Here is a 24,785-nt window from a genome sequence, read left to right as displayed (position 1 = left end):
TACCTCAGGATCTATCATGGGAATTTGAACGACCTCAGAAATGAGTTCCCGAGTCAATCCATGCTGCCTTCCATTCCGTAGGAAAAGGAATTTACCATTATGGAAGTTGCTATGTTCGTAGAACATCATAACCAACTCACGGGAAAACGTGGTTTCTGAATGATGTAAAAGAGGTAACCAACCTCGACGTGTGATTTTAGTGTTGAAAAAGGGATGAAATAGGCCTTCATAAAAATTTCATTGAAAATCTTGCTCGGGCACTATTTCTGGCCTATTAGCCATGGAAAGTAGGAAAAGATAGAAGGATGGATATGATGGAGTGAAAGGGAGGTGGCTGCAAGGAAGAGTCATGCAATCAAGATATAAGTAGACGTGGATGAGAATGGGAATGATTGGTGAGATCCGGATTATGTGGGGAAGGTCAAAACTAAAAGCAAAGGATACATGTGCTTTTGTCAGAACACTCGTACGTGGCATGCACATGAAAGTGAGTAGTTTTCAAAGTGGGTCTTTTAATATCAGATTCCCAAGATAAGGAACAAGTTGTGCAACAATATTAGAAGATACAGAGGAAGGTGTCACAATGAAGTTAAACCAACACGTATGTTCTACATTGGATCTAAGAAAATATGTAGTTTAACATCAGATCCCTAATGAGGTAGAACATATGGAGGAAGGTTTCACAGGATAGTTAGACCAACACACATATTCTGAAAAGATATAGCAAACCCCGAAAGTGAAAGTTATGGAGAGCAAAAAAGGCAGCACACGCTACTGAAATAGTGGTGCGCACGACTTAAGTTGAGGAACATTGTAGATTTTTTTATGGGTTTTTGAGTTTTTTATTTTATGATTTTTAATGAGGTTATTTGATTTTTTTTGGTTAATGATTAGAGAAAAATACAACTAATACACACAAGAATATATACATTAATAATGCCTCAAAGTAATTCGTACCTCGTACAAATTATTAAGGAATTATTACGCACATCACACATATGTACAACAAGAGAAAAAGAAAGAAAATTACATGGATCTAGAGGTCATTAACTAGAACGTGACGCAAGAGTAACAACATGACACAAGTAAATAGTGTCAACATGAGGGTCATTTTTGCATCTTCAACATCTTGTTTATACATCCGCTCCAATGGATCCATGAAATCTAACTGGTAATGTGAATGGAGATGAGGAGGAAGAATTGATGGTGGAAAATCCAAATTTATAGGAGGGAAGAGAGAGACGTTGGGGTGTCCGTTATCAGATCAGTAGCTGATGGCCGTTGGGACGATCGTTAACGTTAATGTTAACTTTTTTTCTTTTATTTATTTATTTATTTTAAGTGGGAATTTTATTGATAATGATAATGAGTTTGACAAATGATTAGGAAAAACGTGCAACAAATGATAATAACTTCTTATTCTTTTTTTAAATTTTTTTCAGTTATTTACTTGTTATTTATTTTTTGTTTTTTTAAGGGTTGGTCGGAAAAGAATGTACAACGTGAAGGGGGTGAGTCTCGCTGAAGCAGGACTATTTTTTTTTTTACTGTACGTGGGAAGATGAACATGTTACCATCACTGTTACGACTATTGAACTCCTTTTCAATCGAGATGATCCTAGGCAACTTTCGTGTCGGCTCATAAATGAACCCAATCCAGCCATACAGTGGCTTCACCTTTATGTTTTGGGAGCCTAATGGTCAGGACAATACCATCCTGGTCCTTGCGAGGAGCGTGTTAGACTAATATTACCCTTATTACATATGGATATACCCTCAAACTGCCCCATCAAGGGTTGGTCTGGGTGGAATCTATCGCTCGTGTCCCTAGTAGGTAACATATGATGGCCTACATGAAATCTTTTTGTGTGCATCAATAGCGGAAAGGTGAATTGTAAAAGACACAAGTATATACATTTTGAGTCTTTTAACGTCAGATCCTCAAGACAAATCCCATCCTGTGGGATGAACGGCGCGGCAGCAAAGTTGATCCCGCTCCGCTGGTGTGAGGCAAGTGTACAACTTGTACTGGCTAGCATCTCTCAGCAGTTGAAGACTAGGGCAGGAAAGCGTTTGATAACGTGATAAAACTAAAAAGAAAAGTTTCTTACCCTATGAATAATGATTTATTCTAGGAATAAGAAAGCTAGTTGATTTACTCTAGTTGTTATCAAAGTTCTACTCTCAATTATTTTATAATAACGTGGAGTCAGAATTCGTTCCACTCCTAGTTGCTTAGATGTAATAATTTTTCTAAATTAAACAATCTTACAATATCAATGAGAGCATAGGTTTAATAAAACTAATACAGTAAAATTAACTAATTAAGATATGTTAACTTCTACTATGGCAATTTGATGAGAAAATGTGAATAAGAAGAAGAGATTAGGGGGATTTGATTCCATCTTGATTAATTCTTAATAGGCTAACATAGATTTGTTGTAATCCTAATCTTTGTGTTTTCACATAAAGGTTAGGTCTTTTTAATCCATAATTATTCATGACAATCTCTACCAACTAATAATTAGCATGTGAGGCAATTTAAACCCATTCTTATGGTGAATTAACTACCTTCTAGAGTGGAATATTTTACTATAACTATTCTACACTAACACATCAAGTCTTCATCAAAGCTTCAGTCAAACCCCTCCAATGGAGGTTTAGCTATAATTCATTAGACTATCATAATTAAAAGAATAAAAATAAGACAAAATGAAGAACTACTTTATTAAAGATAACTTGAATTGAATTAATGGTGGCTAGGCTAATAAAATAATAACAAGGGTTTAAAACTAAAGAAAACTAATGAGAGAAAGCTTAATTAACTAAGGGGTTCTTATTCTAAGTAATAGGGAGGAGAGTGCTAGAGTTTTGCCTTAGTCCTCTTTATATGGGAGTGGGCTAGGTTTATAATTTCGTACATGAGCTATGGAGCTATATTTTGGGCCATTAAATCAAGCCCAAAACCTAATTACTTTAGTCTAAAAAGGGTTTCTTTATTAGAAATTATTGCAACAGAATTTTCATCCACTTTTGCTCCTCTGATTGGCTCAGGTCATAGACCATTAGAAAGCACATTCCGAGCCGGTCGTTTTGACATATAGTAGGCCCAATTCTGAGGTTTGAGTCCAAAGATACAACTTGCTAAAGTTCTGTTGACTTTTATGCTCTATTTCTGCCTGTGTTGACTTTGACTTTTCAGCTTTGACTGGGCTTTAAAAAGGCTTTTTCTCCTTGAAACTTGGGCTTTAATCATAGAACTTTTTAACAACCAACCTTTGCTCATTTCTCTTGCAAAAGTGACATATTTCTTCACATAGTTGACTCCAATACTTGAAATACACAAAAATACGTAAACAGTACTAACTCTTATTTATTATACATATAATTGGTCTAAATGTAATATTATTAAGGGTTTAAAACTACAATTTTGAGCCACAGCCAATTGGTTTCTTCTCAGAGACGTCTGACGAACACAATGCGAGTTAGCATTGTACTGTCCTTCCAATACAGTCTCCATCATCAAGGGACCGATTCCACCAAACTGAGATTCCTGCTTTGTGATTACGATGGGTCTTTTGTCAATACCAGTAATCTCAGACAATACTGTTGTAGTTAATTCCCTCCGACTACCATTCACCTTCACAAAAATCCGACGACCATCAATCTCCCTCTTCTTGTAAAAATCACACACTAAATTAGTGTGATAAAAATCCTCCGTAGAATACCACAACCCTTCCCACTTCCTAATACGCATTTCGTGACCAAAAAAGGGTGAAAATTGTTGAAAAGTAAAAACTTGTTCCGGAAGAATCTTTGGGGTTTGAGGAGCCATTGAGTTTTGGAATTCGAAATTGGGGTGAATGTAAGGTAGGGGAGAGTGAATTAAACACTCAATCGAAATTTGGATAGGGGTTGTGTGGAGGTTAGGGCACGGGCGCACTCAAGTTTAGGTTGGAGACGAGGGTGTGCGCACTCAAGGTTTTCTGGGTTCAGGCTTGTTCGTGAGTTTTGGAGGCGGTGAGAAAAGAAAACAAAAACTCACATTTGGTTTTTAAAAGGGGGTCACGTGCGAGTCACGTGACCGCATAGGGTTAAATCGTTTGGGCCCAAGCCCAAAACAATACTGTAATGCCCATCCTATCCTATGCCTCGTAAAATTTTAAAACTAAATTTCCCGATTCGTTAACGATCCGATTTTGGCGAATGAACTATGAAAACGATCAGCAGAGAAAGTACAATCCAATGATCTATAAAAAAAAACTCAAATCTAACTATAGTTGACATATAAGAAGATGAAAATCGCCTTGAAACACGTGAATAACATAAGTTATGAAATCAAAAGAAATCTAAATTCATAGATAGTGTCAACCTGAATCAAAATACGACTAAACGATATAAACAACAAGATTAGGAAGTTGAGCATTTAAGAAAGGAAAGACCAAACACCACACCCCCAAACAAATTTTTGAAAATAGGGTTTAAAAAAATTGTTTAAAAGCGTGGGTCTTTTAAAGTCAAATTCCTGAGACTTGATAGATTATTGTTTATAGGATTTTTATATATATATATATATATATATATATATATATATATATATATATATATATATATATATATATATATATATATATATATATATATATATATATATATATTTTTTTTTTTGAATAAGGCTTAAAATAAAGGAAAACAATAAAGCAATAAAGACATAAATCACTCCATAGAGAAACACGACTCAAAAACCGAGAAAACATGCAGGAGTGGAAAACATGAATTATGTTAAACGTCGACTTAGGATCTGGTACTTATAGCCACACACTCCAAAGGGAGGGCCCGGTTACCTTAATGCACTTACCAATATATGGAAATGAAAGGAAGTACACCAAACATCAAAGGTCAGTCCTCATAGAAAGGGTCCTATAAAAGGACATCCTCCACATCTAGGGACATTAACTCGTGAAAATGTTTTAAACCTTGGCCATTAACTTGAAAGGTACTGTTGTCCTTGGAATTTACCAAGGTGATTGCCCCGTAAGGGGTGACTTCAGTAACCAAAAAAGGACTAGACCAATGGGTTTTTAATTTTCCTGGGAAAATATGCAAACGGGAGTTGTAAAGCAAAACCTTTTGACCAACCACATACTCATTATGCAAAATCTATTTATCATGAACACGTTTCATGTTAACTTTATAATCTTTTGCGAGATCACAAGAATCGCTAAGGATTTCTTCAAGCTCATTTAATTGTAATTTACGCTTGACACCTGCCTCATCAGTATTGAAGTTCAGGCTTTTTATAGCCCACATAGCATAGTGCTCCAATTCAACGGGCAACTGACAAGGCTTTCCAAATACAAGTATAAATGGAGACATTCCTATAGGAGTTTTAAAAGCTGTCCGATACGCCCAAGGCATCTGTTAGACGCTTAGACCAATCTTTCTGATCAGGATTAACTGTTGTTTCTAATATTTTTTTTAATTTCCCTATTAGAGACTTCTACTTGGCCACTAGTCTGTGGATAATAAAGAGTAGCCACCTTATGGGTAACTCCGTACTTCTTAACTAAAAAAGCAACAACTATATTGCAAAAATGTGTTCTGCCATCACTGATGATGGCTTTAGGGATGCCAAAATGACAGAAAATGTATTCCTTAACAAAAAACACAACTGTCTTATGGTCATTACTACGACAAGCCATGACCTCTATCCATTTAGAAACATAGTCCATGGCAACAAGAATATAAATAAAACCGTGGAATACCCCATATATCAAAATTTCTACTACCATAATAGGATTTAAAGGCATCATATTACGTTTAGTGATACGCCCAAGTTGTTGGCAACGAACACACATCTTGCAATGAACTTAGGCATCTTTAAAAAGGGAAGACCAATAAAAACCACATTGAAGAACTTTAGCTGCCATTTTCATACTATTAAAATGGCCACCACACTCTTTGTCATGGCAGAAAGATAAAACCTCATTATATTTCCACTGGGGAATACATCAACGAATAGTCTAATCTGCACAATACTTAAAAAGGTAGGGCTCATCCCAGTAGTATAGCTTAACTCTGGCAAAAACTTTCTTACATTCATTTCTTAACCAAACATCAGGAATAATATCAAAAGCTAAAATATTCGCAAAGTCGGCATAGCAAGGTGCAAAAAAAATAGAATAAAGATGTTCATCAGGAAAAAAATCAGGTATGGACTCGGAATCACTATCACCGTCATTTGTTAGTCTAGATAAGTGATCGTCAACTACATTTTTGACCCCTAGTTTATCTTTAATTTCTAGGATAAACTCTTGCAGGAGAAGAATCCATCGAATCAATCACAGTTTGACATCTTTTTTGTCGAGAAGGTACCTAAGAGCTGCATGGTCAGTGTAGACTAAGGTCTTTGAACAAACCAAATAAGGACGGAACTTATCTAAAGCATAAGCCACAGCTAAAAATTCCTTTTTCATAGTAGTGCAATTTCATTGAGCATCATTTAAAATCTTATTAGCATAATAAATAACAATGGACTTATCATCTAGTTTATATCCTAACACGGCACTAACAGCATAATCGCTAGCGTCACACATAAGCTCGAAAGGTTTAGACCAATCGGGAGGCTGTATAATCGGTGCAGATGTTAAAGCGGCTCTTAGAGTTTCAAAAGCCTGTTTGCAATTTAAAGATGGCATCTTTTAAAAGCAGATTAGTTAAAGGCCTAGCTAATTTTGAAAAATCCTTGATAAAACGTCTATAAATCCATGCATGGCCTAAAAAGGCTATAATGTCACGGATGGTCCGTGGTATAGGTAGAGTCGCTATTTTATCTAATTTGGCCTTATCTACTTCTATGCCGTCACTAGATACAATATGACCTAGCACTATTCCTCTTTTTATCATAAAATCACATTTTTCCCAATTTAAAGCCAAATTCTTTTCCTCACACCGTGTCAATACCTTGGAAAGGTTAGATAGGCATTCACTGAAAGAGTCTCCATATATAGAAAAATCATCCGTGAAAACTTCCATGAAGTGCTCCATCATGTCACTAAAGATATGAAGCATACAACACTGGAAGGTACCAAGAGCATTACAAAGGCCAAAAGGCATTCGTTTATAGGCATATGTTCCAAAAGAACATGTGAAGGTAGTCTTGTCTTGGTCGTCAGGATCGATAATGATTTGAAAATAGCCAGAGTAGCCATCTAAAAAACAATAATAAGTATGACCAGCTAGACGTTCGAGCATCTTATCTATAAAAGGTAAAGGAAAGTGATCTTTCTGTGTCATGGCGTTTAAGCATCTGTAGTCAATACAGATCTTCTATTTCATAGGAACTCAGGTGGAAACATATTCACCCGCAGCATTACGCATAATGGTAACCCCCCAATTTTTTAGGAACTACGTGAATAGGGCCTACCCATTCACTATTGGAGATGGTATATATGATACCCGCATCGAGTAACCGTAAGACCTCTTCCCTGACCACCTCTTTCATAGAAGGCTTCAAGCGACGCTGAAGTTTGCGTGAAGTCTTCGCATTATCCTCCAAATGTATGAGATGCGTGCATACACTAGGATAAATCCCCTTAATGTCGTCTAGGGACCAACCGATCGCGGAATGATGTTCCCTAATCACCCTAATCAAACGTGCCTCTTCATCAGCAGATAACTAAGAAGATATGATCACCGGATGACTACCATCCGGATCAAGCTGGATATATTTCAACTCAGCAGGAAGAGGTTTAAGCACAGGGGTGGGAGGAATGGGTAAAAAGGCTTTCGGAGGGTCCTCGTCTTGAGTAGTGAATACTTGTTTAGGTAAGAGCTCTTCAAACTCAGAAGATGGAGTTACAGAAGGATCTAAGATAGGAGTAGACTCGAAAAGGGCGTTGACTTCCTCTAAGTAGGAGTCATCGTCGAAGTCGAAACTTTCGAAGGAAAGGAATTGGTGCATCTGATTCTTTGGAAACGTGTTGTTGAAATAATCTTGAGCTAAGCTCTTGATCATGCTAACTTCTCCATCGATAGTCGCATCGGGTAACTGTTGCATCATTTTGAAAACATTTATCTCGACAGAAAGATGGCCAAAGGACATGGACATCAAACCATCGCAGCAGTTTATAAGTGCGTTGGATGTTGCCAAGAAAGGGCGTCCTAAGATGATAGGAACCAAGTCGTTAGTGACTTCTGTGTCTAAGATAACGAAGTTTGCTAGGTAGTAAAAATCTTGAACTTTAACCAGCACGTTTTCAACCACACCCTTAGGATACTTAATAGAACGATCAGCTAATTACAACATCATTTTAGTTGGTTGCATCTCTTATAGACCTAATTGTTTAAATAGATAATAAGGGAGTAATTTAACACTTGCCCCCATGTCTTATAGAGCAATTGTGGTGTGGGTATCCCCTAAGGTGCATTATACAGTTGGACGACTAGGGTTCTTGTACTAAACGATTCCATTATGTTCAGATAGAGTTGGAAACTATTTAGTTAAAAAGGTGTCTTTTGGAATGTTCGTTTTCCGCCTAGTAGTACACAACTCTTTCAGAAACTTAGCATGTTGTGGTAATTTTTTAATAGCTTCAAGAAAAAGTAGGTTTATCGTTAGATTTTTAATAACTTCCCTAATCTCACCAAAATTTATATCCTTGTTTAACATGGCTAGTCTCTGGGGAAACGGTGGTTTCTCTTTATATTTAGCATATAGATCAATAGGAGTTTTAACCTTGGCCGCTTCCCTCTTGGGTTGTGGTTTAACTGGTACGTCTACAGGAGTAGGATCTTCAATTTCTATATCGGTATCTAGTAATTTTTCATTTTCAACGACCACTGGTGGTGTATTAATGGGCGTAGTTACGACGTTATCAACCACTTTGCCAGAATGAAGAGTGGTGATGGCATTTAACTCACTTACGTTTAAGTTTTCATTACTAGTATTACTGGCCACTTCAAAGGCTGTGTTTGGCGTTTTAAGATTAGGTATAGCTTGACCTAGAAACACACCTTTTGGTTGGGCTTTCTCTGGGGTTAACTGTTGTATGGAATGATTAATAGATTGTAAAATCTGTTGGTTAGCTTGCATGTAACCGGTATTATTAATGAGTGGGTTGTGATAGTTATTATTAACCGGTATGATACCTCTATTTTTATTATTATAATTGTTGTAATTATTATAATTCTCTTGTCCTTGTCTTAGTGGAGCTTGGTTGTAATTGGTTGCTGGGTTGTAGTTGTTTGTTGGCCTAACATTTTGATTATTAAACCCCATAGGTGTAACTTGTTGATTATTTTTCCAACCGAAGTTAGGGTTTTGTATCCAAGGTGCTTTAGGTTTGCTATTAATAGAGCAAACATTATCTGGCTATGATAGTGGTTGTGATAGTTGTTCATAAACAAGAGGACAATAGGAGTCGGTATGCTCAAGGTTGTAACAGAAATTACATGGAAGAGAGTTGATGTTCATGACAGGAGTAGGCTTATGTTGAATAGAAATGGCTTCTACTTTTTTTGTGAGGGATTTGATTAGAGTTCTAAGCTCGAGATTAAATTTCACCTCAAACATATTGGCAACCTTAACTGTAGAAGAAGAATTAGCGGAGCAGGGGATGTCATTAACCCCCAAGTTATTATTACGCTTAGATTGATCTTCTAAAAACCTATAAGCCTCTGAGGCTCCTTTACTTAGGAAACTACCCCCAGTCATTATAGCAAGGACCTCTTTATGATAATGTAAAAGCCCTTTGGAAAAGGCACGATCAAGCTTGTCTTTCGCAAGGTTATGATGTGGACACTCGATGAGAAGATCAGTGAAACGATTCCAAGCCTCTGAAAAGGATTCATGAAGATTCTGGCGGAAGAAATGAATCTTTTGAAGCATTTCATTTGTCTTCAGTGGTGGGTAATAAAACTATTCCATGAACAATTGAACAAGTTTGGTCCATAAGTCCACATAATTAGGCATTTGGGTAGTTAACTAAGATGCCGCCTTATCAGCTAGGGTGAAAGGAAACACCCTTAGTTTAATTTGTTCCGAACCTACGGTAGGATGATAAAATGTGGTAAGAACTTGTTCTATCCTACGCATATGTTGATAAGGTTTCTAGTGGTCTAACCTAGGAAAAATTGGTAACAAATTAAATATATTCGGGGGAATTTGAAAATCCCCCACTGGGTCTGCAAGAACGATGCATGACTTAGGGCTATCGTTTAGGGCTTTGTAAAAGTCAGAGAGAGGAGTCTCTATTTCTTCAGCCATTGATGCATGTGTAATGTGTGATATTCTAGATAGGCATCTGCGTTGATGTTTACGATAGATAACGTTAGATGGTTTGCTCTAACTGGACCTTAATCTCATGCAAGGCTAAGGCCAATATGAATAAAAAACAACTAGCAACAGTCAAATAACAACCTGATATACTAGAATTAAACTCCTCTGATAGTAGAGACGAGGAGTGAAAGGAGTACCTGAATGCCTCCTTGATACGCGATCTCAGTGTATTGAAGAAGTTCAAAACACTGAATAGTAAAAATAACTTGAACAAAATGAGAGCCTGTGACTTACTTGTGAAAATCGAGCTTTTCTTCAGAGGGGTGCGGGCGCGGTCAAGGTACTGTTCGAAAAAAAAAAATTCCAGTAACAAAGGGGCGGGCGCGCTCAAATATATGGTACACAAAGGCGTGGGAGCACTCAAGGTACTATTCGAATTTTTTTTTTTGAAAAAACAACAACCACAACTAAAACCAAACAATCGGGTGGGTGGGTGAAATGAGATATTGGTAGAATTGCAAACACAAATGGAAACTAATCTAAACACAACTAAGATGGCAGCGACGCCATTTGATAAAAGTAAAAAGAAAAGTTTCTTACCCTATGAATAATGATTTATGCTAGGAATAAGAAAGCTAGTGGATTTACTCTAGTTGTTATCAAAGTTCTACTCTCGATTATCTTATAATAACGTGGAGTCAGAATTCGTTCCACTCCTAGTTGCTTAGAAGTAATAATTTCTCTAAATTAAACAATCCTACAATATCAATGAGACCAATGGTTTAATAAAACTAATATGGTGAAATTAACTAATTAAGATATGCTAACTAATACTATAGCAATTTGATGAGAAGATGTGAATAAGAAGAAAAGATTAGGGGGATTTGATTCCACCTTGATTAATTCTTAATAGGCTAGCATAGATTTGTTGTAATCCTAATCTTTGTGTTTTCACATAAAGGTTAGGTTTTTTTAATCCCTAATTATTCATGGCAATCTCTACCAACTAATAATTAGCATGTGAGACAATTTAAACCCATTCTCATTATGAATTAACTACCTTCTAAAGTGGAATATTTTACAACAACTATTCGACACTAACACATCAAGTCTTCATCAAAGCTTCAATCAAACCCCTCTAATGGAGGTTTAGCTATGATTTATTAGACTATCATAATTAAAAGAAGAAGAATAAGACAAAATGAATAACTACTTTATTAAAGATAATTTGAATTGAATTAATAGTGGTTAGGCTAATAAAACAATAACTAGGGTTTAAAACTAAAGAAAACTAATTATAGAGAGCTTCATTAACTAAGGGGTTATTATTCTAAGTAATAGGGAGGAGAGAGCTAGAGTTTTGCCTTAGTCCTCTTTTTATAGGAGAGGGATAGGTTTACAATTTCATGCATGGGCTATGGAGTTGTGTTTTGGGCCATTAAATCAAGCCTAAAACCTAATTACTTAAGTCTAAAAAGGGTTTATGTATTGGAAATTACTACAATAGACTTTTCATCCATTTTTACTCTTCTGATTGGGTCAAGGCATGAACCATTAGAAACCTCTTTCCGAGCCAGTCGTTTTTACATGTAGTAGGCCCAATTCTGAGGTTTGAATCCAAAGATAGGGCTTCCTGAATTTCTATTAACTTTTATGCTCTATTTCTGCCCGCATTGACTTTGACTTTTCAGCTTTGATTGGGCTTTAAATAGGCTTTTTCTCCTTGAAACTTGGGATTTAATGATATAACTTCTTAGCAACCAACCTTTGCTCCTCTCTCTTGCAAAAGTGACATATTTCTTCACATAGTTGACTCCAATACTTGAAATACACAAAAGCACGTAAACAGTACTAACTGTTATTTATTATATACATAATTGGTCTAAATGTAATATTATTAAGGGGTTAAAACTATAGTTTTAGGCTCTTATCATAACGCATACACCACCCCATTTTTCGCACACGTCGTTTACAACTGAGATTTGCACCTAATGATGAGTTGAATGTCGGTTAGAAGATAGTAAAGAAGGAAGGAGGGGAATTTTTGGGCACCCATCTTGTGCCAGAAATATGGCTTGTTCTATTATCAGAAGACATTTATACTCAGTTTTAAAATAGAGTTGTTGTGGACTAATGTGGACTAAGGCTCTAGCTCTTGCAACCACACACTCCAAGATAATAGTGAGGAAAGAAAATAAAGGAGGGCCTAGGTACCAGAATGGTGCACTCTCTTTAAATAAGAGTGGAATGGAGTACACCTAGTGAAATGTCTAGTCTTCATAAACAGGATCCTGAATAAGTGTCTTTTCTACAGTTGGATAGCGTAACTCGTGGAAATGTTTAAGGCGTTGACCATCGACTTGAAATTCGCTATCATCTCTTGGATTTAGCAAGGATATTGCCTTGTAAGGGGTGATAGCGGTGACAATGAAAGGACCAGACGATCGTGTTTTAAGTTTTCCAAGAAAAAGATGTAACCGTGAGTTATAAAGCAAGACCTTTTGACCAATTTGAAAATCTTTCCGTAATATATGCTTGTCATGCATTATTTTCATGTTTGCTTTATAGGTTTTTGAAAGATCATAAGCATCACTCCAAATTTTCTCAAGCTCATTTAATTGCAATTTGCACTTTTCGCCTGCCACGTTGATGTTATAATTGAGGTTTTTGATAGCCAATAATTGAGGTTTTTGATCCATATAAGACTCTTAAAAATTGTTTTGTATGCCCACAAGGCCTCAAAAAGTCTAAGAGACTAGTCTTTCCTAGATGGATTAACTATTTTCTCTAAAATGGATTTAATATCTCAATTAGAGACTTCCACTTCTCCACTAGTCTGAGGATGATATGGAGTGGCTACCTTGTGGGTAACTCCATTTTTTTTACCAAGGATTCAAAATTTTGATTGCAAAAATGTTTGCCCCCATCACTGATGATAGCTTTGGGGATGCCAAACCCTGAAAAAAAAAATTTCCTTTACAAAAAACACGACAGTCCTGTGATCATTTGTTCAACAAGCCATTGCCTCAATCCATTTAGACACGTAGTCAACAACTACCAGAATGTAGAGAAAACCATAAGAGATCGGAAAAGGACTCATGAAATCGATGCCCCAAACATCCAAAATTTTGATAATGAGAATGAGTTTAAGGGCATCATTTTTCGTTGAGTAATGCGGCCAAGCTGTTGGCATCGTACGCATGCTTTGTAATGGTCATGCGCATCACGAAAGAAAGAGGGCTAGTAAAAACAACACTGGAAAACTTTGGTTGCTGTTTTCTTACCACTGAATGACCACCACAAGATTGCTCATAGCAAAAAAAAAGAACCTCGTGATGTTCCCATTCGGGAATGCAACGACATATAAGTTTATCAACACAATATTTGAAAATGTAGGGGCCATCCCATAAGTAATATTTCACTGTGCACAAGAACTTTTTTCGAGCAATGTGTGGCCAAGAAGAAAGTTCTTCAGTCACCAGATAACTGACTATGTCAGCATACCAAGGAGAGGATAAGATGGAGTATAAATGCTCATCAGGAAAAGAATTTGAGATCGACTTGAAATTACTATCACAATCATGGTCTAGCTTTGAAAGATGGTCTGCTACCACATTGTCTAACCCTTTTTTATCTTTTATTTCTAAGGTAAATTCTTGCAGGAAGGATCCAACGAATCAATCTCTACTTAACATCCTTCTTCGCGAGAAGGTACCTAAAGGTTACATGTTATGTGTACACAATGGTTATAGAACCAACAAGATAAGGGCAAAAAATTTCAAGGGCATAGACTACGGCCAGAAATTCTTTTTCAGTGGGGGTGTAATTCCATTGTGCCTCATTTAAAGTCTTGTTGGCATAGTATAGGACAATGGGCTTATCTTCTCGTCTTTGGCCTAACACGACACCAACGGCAGAGTGACTAGCATCGCACATAAGCTCAAAAGGTTTCGACCAGTCAGGAGGTTGAATGATTGGTGCTGAGGTCAAAGCGGCCTTTAGCATGTCAAAGGGCGTCTTGCAATCAAAGTTGAAATCAAATATGGCATCTTAAGCAGTAAGTTGGTAAGAGGCGTAGCAATCTTTGAAAAATCCTGAATGAATCTCCTATAAAACCCGACGTGTCCTAAGAAGGCACAAATATCACGGACAGCCTGTGGAATGGGTAGAGTTTCTATTTTAACTACCTTGGCTGTATCTACCTCTATACTAGCTTTTGACATAATGTGACCTAAAACTATTCCTTTTTGGACCATGAAGTGACATTTTTTCCAATTCAGAACCAGATTCTTCTCTTGACAACACTTAAATACTTTGGAAAGATGAGAAAGACAGTTGTCAAAAGAATTTCCATATATAGAGAAATCGTCCATGAAAACTTCTATAAAAAGTTCAGCCATGTCACTGAAAATATGAAGCACACAACGCTGGAGGCTCCATATGCACTACAAAGACCGAATGGCATACGTTTATATGCAAATGTTTGGAAACGACAAGTGAAAATGGTTTTCTCTTGGTCTGTTGGATCGATCACAATTTGAAAGTAGTCGAAATATCCGTCAAGGAAACAATAATAAGAATTCCTGGCTAATCGTTCTAGCATCTGGTGAACGAATGGAAAAGGGAAGTGATCTTTACGAGTTACAACATTAGGTTTATGGTAATCGGTGCAAATTCTCCATTTGACGGGCATCCAAGTGGAGATGCATTCATTATTTTTATCACGCACAACTGTACTGCTTGACTTTTTCAGAACAACGTGAACAGGACTTACCCAAACACTATCCGAGATGGGGTAAATGATACCAGCATAAAGCAAGCGTAAAACTTCTTCCCGCACCACTTCCTTCATGGTGGGGTTTAGATGACGTTGAGGTTCACGTGATGTCTTTACTCATTCCTCGAGATGTATGCGATGAGTGCACACATGAAGTTGAGATAGTTGAGAGGAAGGTTTCAAAGAGTATTGAATAAGTTCACCATAGATTGTTTGGAAGATGGATTGGTGGGGGTTCTGAAGAATATAAGGTAGTATTCTTAGCTTTAGGACTTGTTTTTAAATGACTCAAACTTGTATTGAATGAACAACTCAAATGAAACAACTTGATTGATGTAAAGAAAAACTTTGATTGAAGATTGAAACATAAAATTAAAAAGAAACAACTTTGATTGAAGATTGAAACATAAACATGAAAAGAAACAATTTTGATTGAAGATTGAAACATCAACATGAGAAGAAAAAGATTGAATTGAAAAACAAAAAATAAAAACAAAACTTGAATGTAAATTACTTGAAAATGAATCCTACTCTACTCATACATAACACTAGAATAAGTCTAGGTGCATTCTCTCCTCCTACTTTTAGGTTCTTATACCCTTACTTTTACAAAATATTGATTTGCCTTCTCCCTCTACAATTAAGACACCTCACCATGTTGCTTTATGTTTTTCCTTTTTGCTTTTTCATATCTTCTTGATCAAGCTAGGTTTTGAGCAAGTATTCTTTGGCATCAAGGACATCCATCTCTAGTATTCTTAGTTAAGGACGTGACTTTCAGCTTACTGGTGTTGAGTCCTTGACCTTTGACCTTTGATTTTGACTTTGACTTTGACTTTTTCGGCACTTTTTCATAGCAGCTTTAAGTTTTCATAATAAGGGTTAATAAGGCTCTTTTTTGTGCTAATATGCATTTTTTATGATAAGTGGTCTGAAATGCTCTGTAACCTGAAAAGGGCAATAAAAGCTATGAGTTGTCTTTTTATTATGTGTAAGAAGGGTTGTAATGCAGTAATGTAAGGGTAATAAAATGCACATTTGGGAGCTGGTCACCACCCCCAAATAGCATTTTGCTTGTCCTCAAGCAAGGATGAGAGAAAAAACCAAGATCACAAATAAATGATTATATTATTTATTACACTAATCTCGTTTCGTAAAGTGCAATTACATTGACCATATGCAACAAGGCCTTAAACCTCTAGGAATTCCCTAATGGATGAGCTTAAGCCTCGTGAGAGTTTTCTAGTGAGGGTACTCACAAACCTCTTCTATCTAGTACAAATGGTCTTCCTCCTTATTTATTCTCAGAAGTCTATACATCTCATTATCGGGGAATAAAGACAAGCTTCTTTGAACTTAGAATAACATATGCACAGTCATTTAATCATCTAAAGATAAATGCGCAAACATGAGCAATGAAATGCAAAAGCAAAGTCGTTTCCGAAACTTTTGGAGAGCGTCCTTAAGGTGGGTTCTCACAGGAATGTGTTAAAACACAAACTCTCTAACATATTCACTCAAGTTTCATTCTATCAAATGTAGCAAGCATTTATATTCCTCACATACACGAATGACGTCCAAAGAAAACTGGGGTCGATTGATCACACTTGCCACTTACTATCACACCATCCTATTCCTAATAGAGCTAGAGGTCTTTTATTAGGAGTTACGGGGCTAGGGTAATGGTTTAGAAAGAAAAAGGAAAGGAAAAACAAAATCTGATAAGTTGAGAAATTTGGTCTTCAAGATACTTGTAACTAGAGAAGAACATCGTTTTGTTCTTTGCTTCCGAATTATGATTAATTTTTTAGCCCTTTGGCTTTGTGACTCCATTTGATTTTTGAAATTTTGGGAGTTCTAACCTTGCTTTTGTTTCTGATATCATCCTTTTTTTATTATGAACTTTTGGGAGATTCGATTTGAGACTCCTTTGATTTTTTTAAAGTTTTGATTTTTGATAGGTCTTTCTCTTCTTTTCTTTTCGAAGCAACTAACTGATATGTTTTTGTACAAGGTGACAAGATAAGAAAAGTAGATGTGAAAACTGTGTTTAAACATGCTAATTCATTCTAATCAATCTATATTAATACTCTCTAAAACAGTTGTTATATGGGAGTAATTGTTTTCGATCCACTCTTGCATGCACCTACTTGAAATGAATCTAGACTAAACAAACTATTCACTAATGACAGTAATCTTAGGCTATGAAAACAGTAAATTATAATACTAAAATAGTGATTAAAAGTGAGGAGAGAAGGATATAGAGAGGGGTAATCCACCATACGATTCGATTGGTTATTAGTTTAGTCATTTAATCGAATTCCTTGATCCCTAGTGAATACCAAGTCATTTCTGATCATGGCTTCACTAGCATGAGAGTTTAGCTCCACCACAAATCTCTTTGATGGTGGCTCTAAACTCTAGTTCAACTCTTATGATTTTTATCTCTAAAAAATCATAAGAATCAAACATGAAATGATATTTACAAAATAATAACTATTCTAATGACTTCATCCTCACGTGGCTTTATACCCCCTCTAATGGAGGTTTTAGCCTTGTGTCATTAGATGTTCTATAATAGAACAATAACATAAAGACATTAAAGTAAAAAGAAGAATTAAATTTAACTAAATCTTCTATTGAATAGTTTTAATGGCGGCTACACTACAAAACTTAACCCTAAACTACACTAACCTACTCTACACTAAAGAAAGGGGAGCTAGAAGAGGCGTGTTAAGTTTAGCTTTAACCATCTTTATATAGGAGAGGGTTAGGGTTGCATTTTCATGCATATGCCAAAAAGGGGGACTTTGAGACTCTAATGTGAGCCCAAAGTCCATTAGGTTAAGTCTAAAGAGGCCACAACTACTGGAACTTACTTCCATGCTCTTTTCGTCCACCTTTATATCTCTGATTGGGGCAAGGCTACGTCCATTCGAAAGCTGGTTCCGAGTCGGTTGTTTTGACATACATTATACCTAATTCCGAGGTCTGAGTCCAAAGATACACCCATTTCAAGTTCTAATGGCTTTTCAACCTTTTTCGGCCCGAATTGACTTTGACTGGACCTGAGAAGGCTTTTTCTTCTTGATTCTGGGGCTTTAAACTTAGAACTCTCTCAACAATCATCTTGACTCATTTTCCATGCAAAATGGCATCTTTAAGCACATAGTCAGCTTTGATAAGAGCCCAAAACTGTAGTTTTAATCCCTTAATAATATTACATTTTGACCAATTATGTGTATAATAAATAATAGTTAGTAATGTTTACGTGTTTTTGTGTATTTAAGGTATTGGAGTCAAATATATGAAGAAATATGTCACTTTTGCAAGAGAAAAGAGCAAAGGTTGGTTGCTAAGAAGTTCTATGATTAAAAGCCAAGTTTTAAGGAAAAAAGCCTTTTTAAAGCCCAATAAAAGCTGAAAAGTCAAAGTCAACGCGAGCATAAATAGAGCATAAAAGTCAACAGAACTTCCGCAGGTCGTATTTTTGGACTTAAACCTCGGAATTAGGCCTATTATATGTCAAAATGACCGTCCCGGAAAGAGCTTTCTAATGGTCTAATTCTTGACACAATCAGAGTAGTAAAAGTGGATGAAAAAGGTGTTAAAGTAAATTTATGCAAAGAAACTCTTGTTGGACTTAAGTAATTAGGTTTTGGGCTTAATTTAGTGGCCTAAAACACAGCTCCAAAGCCCATGCACGAAATTGTAAACCTAACCCTCTCCTATATTAAGAGGGTTAAGGCTAAACTAAACTTAGCTACTCCCCTCTTTAGTTTAGTTGTAAATTAGGGTTCTCTCTCTCTCTCTATCTCTCCCATTAGCTAGAATAATTTAGTTTCTCTTTAGTTTTAACCTAGTTTATGTTCTAAACTCTAGCCTCCATTAATAAAACCAAGTTATTGTTATTATCTTCATTCTATCTTATTATTCTTCTATTAATGATATTCTAATGAATCTTAGCTAAACCTCCATTAGAGGGGTTTGATAAAGCTTTGATGAAGACTTGATGTGTTAGTTAGAATTATTGCCTTTTCAAGAGTTTCAATCAAGAAGTTAGTTTATTCACCATGACAATGGGTTAAACTTCCTCTCATGCTAATTATTATTTGGTTAGAGATGCCATGAATAGTTAGGGATTAAATACTTAATCTTTATTGGTTAGGGTTGTAATAATCTACACTAGCATATTAGGAATTTATCTAGGTGAATATCAAATCTCCCTAATTCTTTCTCTATATTTTATTCAAGTCATATTCAATTACTTTAATTAAATTAGTATAAGTTAAATTCATATATTTAGTTTCATATTATAAATTCACATCTATAAATATTGCTCTCACCATTGTTTCCTTGTGTTTGATTAATTGGATTCTATTTAGTCTTGATAGATTAAGAGTGGAACGATTCCGTACACTATATATTGCATGAATATATATGTGAGAGTAGGAAATATATAATTGATAATGTAAGATCAAGTTAGAGAAATCTAGTAGAGTTTTTACGGTTTATCAAATGGCGTCACTGCCATCTTAAACTCATTCAGGACAAGAATTCAATTGGTTGAATCCAAAGGGCAATCCCCCGTTCTCTACCTACCCACCCTTTTAATTTTTCATTATTGTTTCTCATATTTTCATTACTATTCAAGCTTGAAATTCATTGTTATAAACTGAGAGCGCGCCCACCCTCCCTTTTGCCTTGCACAAAGTGCGCCCACTCTCCCTTAAGATTGCGGACTCACAGTGAAGAATACTGCGGTAAAGTGTGTTTCTGCAATTTTGCAACCTTTAATTTCTAGAACAACAGTCGAAACGAAGGGTGACTTACTAGACGTCTTAGCAAACTACTGTAAAAATTTTAAATTTTTTAGAGCGCGCCCGCGCCCCTCTGATGATAGCTCGATTTTAACACAGGTTAGTTATATACTCTCTTTTTGTTCAAATTATTTTATATTCAGTGTTCCGAATTCTTCAATAAACTGAGATTGCGCATCAAAGACGCTATTCATATGCATAGCAAGAAGGCATTCAGGTACTCCTTCTTCCACTCCTCGCCTTTTCTGTCTTAGGAGTTTAATTCTAGTATAATCAGGCTTGTTTATCATAAACATCAACGCACATGCCTATCTAGAAATTTATAGTTAGAGTTTTGTTTGCATATTAATTGTCCTAGAATATTTTTTTAAAACCAATATGGCATATCAATATGGAGACCAACAATCATGTGGTTATTATACAAACCCTTCACCATGTTCATGTTGTGGTAGTCCTTACTATTGGGTTTCTCAAATCCCATCATACAAAGAGTTTGGACCTACTATAGGATATAATAATAATTATGAGCCTCAATTTTCAAATTTTCATAGTAACCAATACAATCAAGAGTTTTCTAGTCATCCAAACTATACATGGAGTCAACTAGTGTCGTCTACTTCTAGTTCCGTGATGAGTGTGTACAACAAACCAAACACTTTTCTGTGCACAATTTGTTTAGATCTAGACCACACCGTCCATTCATGTCCCATATTTATTCAGCCTCAACCTAATCCAGCACTGTACGAAATCAACCAGAGTCACTCAAATGCCAATAACTATGACTATCAAACACAATACCAACCAAACCCACACCACCAAGCTTCCCTTCCGCTAACGATATTTGACAAAATAATGGCCCAAAACAAAATAATCCTTTAGGACCTAGAATGGACAAGATTAATGCTAACCTCACCTAACACAGAACTTTCAACCTTGCCAGAGATTGACACACAAGTAGAACAACCTATTCCCATAACCACACCATTCGACCTAGTTAAGACCTACCCTAAATTTCATGAACCATTACCTTCCCATGACCTTCCCATTAACCATTATATTAACTCCACACACTACCTGGATAAGGAAATTCTTGAAGACTACTCTTTAGGACTTGTTTTGGATGACCACTCAAATTTGAGAGATGCCTCCGAGGAACCTCCCACAGATCCATCTAAAGATGATTATAATGATGACACATTAGAAGATATTTATAAAGATGTGACGGAGGAAGAATTTGATAACTATTGACATTCTCTTAATATGGACCCTCCTATTGCCCATGTCCAGGCCTTTGTGTTTGCTAACCGCACTTGGCTGGATGATTCCTCGACACATTTGAATGATGCCATTGATGATACTTATGGTGTTTTAGAGGAAGAAGGTGAGGAAATAGAGATTAACAATTCTAATCTAAGGCATGAACAAGTTAATGTGCAAGAAGAAAAGGAAGTAACATCTTTAGAGTGATATGAATCTTAATTTAGTTTGGCAGCTGAGGATCCACCAACTGATTAACCACCAACTGACCACCATCTACCTGAGTTACCACCTCCTAAAATCCAACCATCTACCACAACAAAGCCATCCATTCACCCACCATTTCAGAGGAACCTCGAATTTGCACTTGAGCCAATTGCCTCAGAGACCCTCTATAATTTTAAATCTCATGGTGAAGAGTTTTTGCATAGCACACAATCCCAAGAGTACACCATTCTTGTAGTTGAGAGCTAAGCTTTAACAGAGTGTAGTGAGAAACCTAGTTTGTCTTATTTTTCCTCATCTTAGCCTCATAAAAGATATCAGGATCCATACTTCATTCCTTTCTCACCTAAAATATCACTAATTCATCTTTTGGGTCATTCTAACTCTTTAAAACAGCTACAACATGATGGTTTGCATATGTTCTTTGATGGGTTGCGTAAGTTTTCTTTCATTCTTCTACGTGATTGTTTCCAATTATACAACTTTATTCTGTTTGGGGGTGCATTTAATATCATGTGTTTATGGCTAGACCCCCAACTCTTTCGACTATTAGTTTATAGTTGACCACGCATCATTCATTTTTGTGCCACCCCAGTTTCTTGCTTGTTTGGGGGTGTACACAGTCTAGGAGAATCTAACTTAAAACGACCTCACATTAAGTCTAGGGGAATCTGAGTTTAAATGACCCATATAATTTTTTGTAAAATACCACCTTAATGGAGTATAGGCCAAAAAAACATTTCAAACATAAAAAAAGTTTTCAAATTTTGTTTGGGGGTGGCATATTTTGGTATATAATTTCAAATCTTTTTGCCACCCTATGTCTGTCATGTTTACTCCAGTCGAATTTGTGTTAGTTAGTACATAACAGTTTAATTGTGCTTCATGTTATCATATTATCTTTACAATATTTCTGTTACAGGTACCGCCAATTTTTGCCACGCTTTTATGGTAAATTCTTTTTTTATCTTTTTATACTTTGAGGAGAAAGAGTTCGATTGTTTAGGGGTGGGATAAAAACATTTGCAAAAATTAGACACTTTTGGAATGTAAATTACGCACTTTTCTTTATAAAATATTAAAAATCATAAATATTGTTTATACTAGGCACTTATTGATAATGGTATTGTTCCCTTCTCCATGATGATATTAGTCTAGAAATCTCACATAGTACTTGAATTGGGATTTAATTTTTGAAAATTAGATTACTATGTAGGTAATAGTCATTGCATCTTTTCATGAATATCATGCATGAGCATCTATGATTGTACTTGGTAGTAAGTTTCTGAAATCTAGGCTAGAATACTTATTTTACAAATCCTGTGAGAATATAGCCTAAAAGCCTTATATGAGTGAAATATTTGAGTAATGACACAAGGGAGAAGTAAATTCCAAATAGAGAAATCACACGTCTACTTGCTTGATCACTATATCATATCCTAAGCGAAAATTTAGGCCTTTTTTTTTATCGATATAGCTAGAAATTCAAACCTATATGAAATTATTTTCCGCTAGTCACCCCTCTGAGCCTTTCTTTAGCTTTTCCATAAACCACAAATCCTTTACCATTTTATAAGAAACAAAACAAAATAAAAATCAGCCTACCCATTTTTGAATAAGTCTGAGAATAAAGATTAAATGAAGAAAAGAAAAGAGAAAGACCTGTGGAAAACCAAGAATTTGTTAGTTGCTTCAAATAATAAAAGAAAAGAAAGTTTTCATCCAAAGAAAAGAAAAAATAAATAAATAAATAAAATAAAAAGTTAGAACTCCAAAAACATAATCAAAGGAGTCAAAAGCCAAAAGAAAAAGAAAAAAATGGCTAAGGATGGAAACAAAGTGTAGAAGCAAAGTAAGAATAAGGTTTTCTCTAGTTATATATTTTGAAAACTCTATTATCTTAGATTTATCCTTTTGAATATCCATTTCCTTCAATCTTAAACAATCACCTAATCCCCGTAACACCTAATAAAGACATCTAGCTCAATTAAAAATAGGTTAGTGTGATTGTAAGTGGCAGATGTATTTGATCGACTTCGGCTTCCTTGTACGTCATTGAGATTGTAAGGTAAAGTATACCCACTGCTCACTGGAGTGAGCGAAACTTGAGTGGAAAAATCATAGTGTTTTTGTTTTGACATATTTTATTCAAGTCATATTCAATTGCTTTAATTAAATTAGTATAAGTTAAATTCATATATTTAGTTTCATAGTATAAATTCACATCTATAAATATTGCTCTCACCATTGTATCCTTGTGTTTGATTAGTTGAATTCGTTTAAGTCTAGAGAGTTATGAGTGGAACGATTCCGTACCCTATATATTATATGAATATATATGTGAGAGTTAGAAATAAATAATTGATAACGTAAGAATAGGTTAGAGAAGTCTAATTGTGTTTTTATGGTTATCAAGCTTCAAGACCTGAAATACACAAAAACACATAAACAGTACTAACTCTTATCTATTATAAACATAATTTGCCTAAATATAATACTATTAAGGGTTCAAAACTACAGTTTTTGGTGCTTATCATACCCCAAACAACATTTTGCTTTTCCTAAAGCAAAAATGAGAAATAAAAACAGATAAGTGGATAAAAATGTGGTCCTAACTAATCTCGTTTCGCAAAGTGTGATTGCATTGACCATATGCAATAAGGCCTTAAACCACTAGGAATTCCCTAGTGGATAAGTTATAGCCTCATGAGAATTTTCCAGAGAAGATACTCACAAACTTCATTTATCTAAGAAATAAAAGTAATGTCCCCTAATTTTATCTTAGAATCTATACATCTCACTAGCATTTAAACAAGGATCATCAATCTAACTTCTAAATTAATACATGCATAATAATCAAATCATCTTAAGATAAACAACTATACAGTGAACTATGTTATGAAATGCAATGGCAGGTCTTTTTCTGAAACTTTTGGGTAGCATGCCTAAGTAGGTTTGTACAAGGAATGTGTCAAGACACATAACACTCTGATTTCTTCACTCAAGTTTGCTAACACCAGTGTGTAGTGGGCACATGTTTTCTCACAATCTCAATGACAATCCAAGAAAGCCGAGGTCGATCAAACACATCTACCATTTACTATCACACCAACCTATTTCTAATTGAGTTAGAGGTCTTTATTAGGTGATAAGAGGCGTAAGTGTTGGTTAAAGAAGGAAGGAAATGGATAATCAAAAAGACAAGTCTGAGATAATAGGGTCTTCAAAATATGTAGCTAGAGAAAACCTTATTCTTACTTTGCTTCTACACTTTATTTCCATCCTCAACTTTTTTGTTTTGGCTTTTGACTCCTTGGATTCTGTTTTTTGGAGTTATAACTTTTTATTTTATTTCTATTTTATTTTTCTTTTCTTTGGATAGAGACTTTCTTTTCTTTCCTTTTTCTATTTCTTTCTTTTGAAGCAA

The 24,785-nt window shown here is 35.6% G+C and overlaps 1 pseudogene; it reads right to left on the bottom strand.

Moving 5' to 3' along the window:
* Positions 1-6,341: 6,341 nt before the first annotated feature.
* LOC147515174 (uncharacterized) overlaps positions 6,342-24,785 on the bottom strand; it is a 55,525-nt pseudogene continuing 37,081 nt past the window's right edge.

Source organism: Coptis chinensis, chromosome 2 (genome assembly GCF_015680905.1).
Source record: "Coptis chinensis isolate HL-2020 chromosome 2, ASM1568090v1, whole genome shotgun sequence".
Taxonomy (NCBI): Eukaryota; Viridiplantae; Streptophyta; class Magnoliopsida; order Ranunculales; family Ranunculaceae; genus Coptis; species Coptis chinensis.
This window is presented reverse-complemented; position numbering and strand designations above follow the sequence as displayed.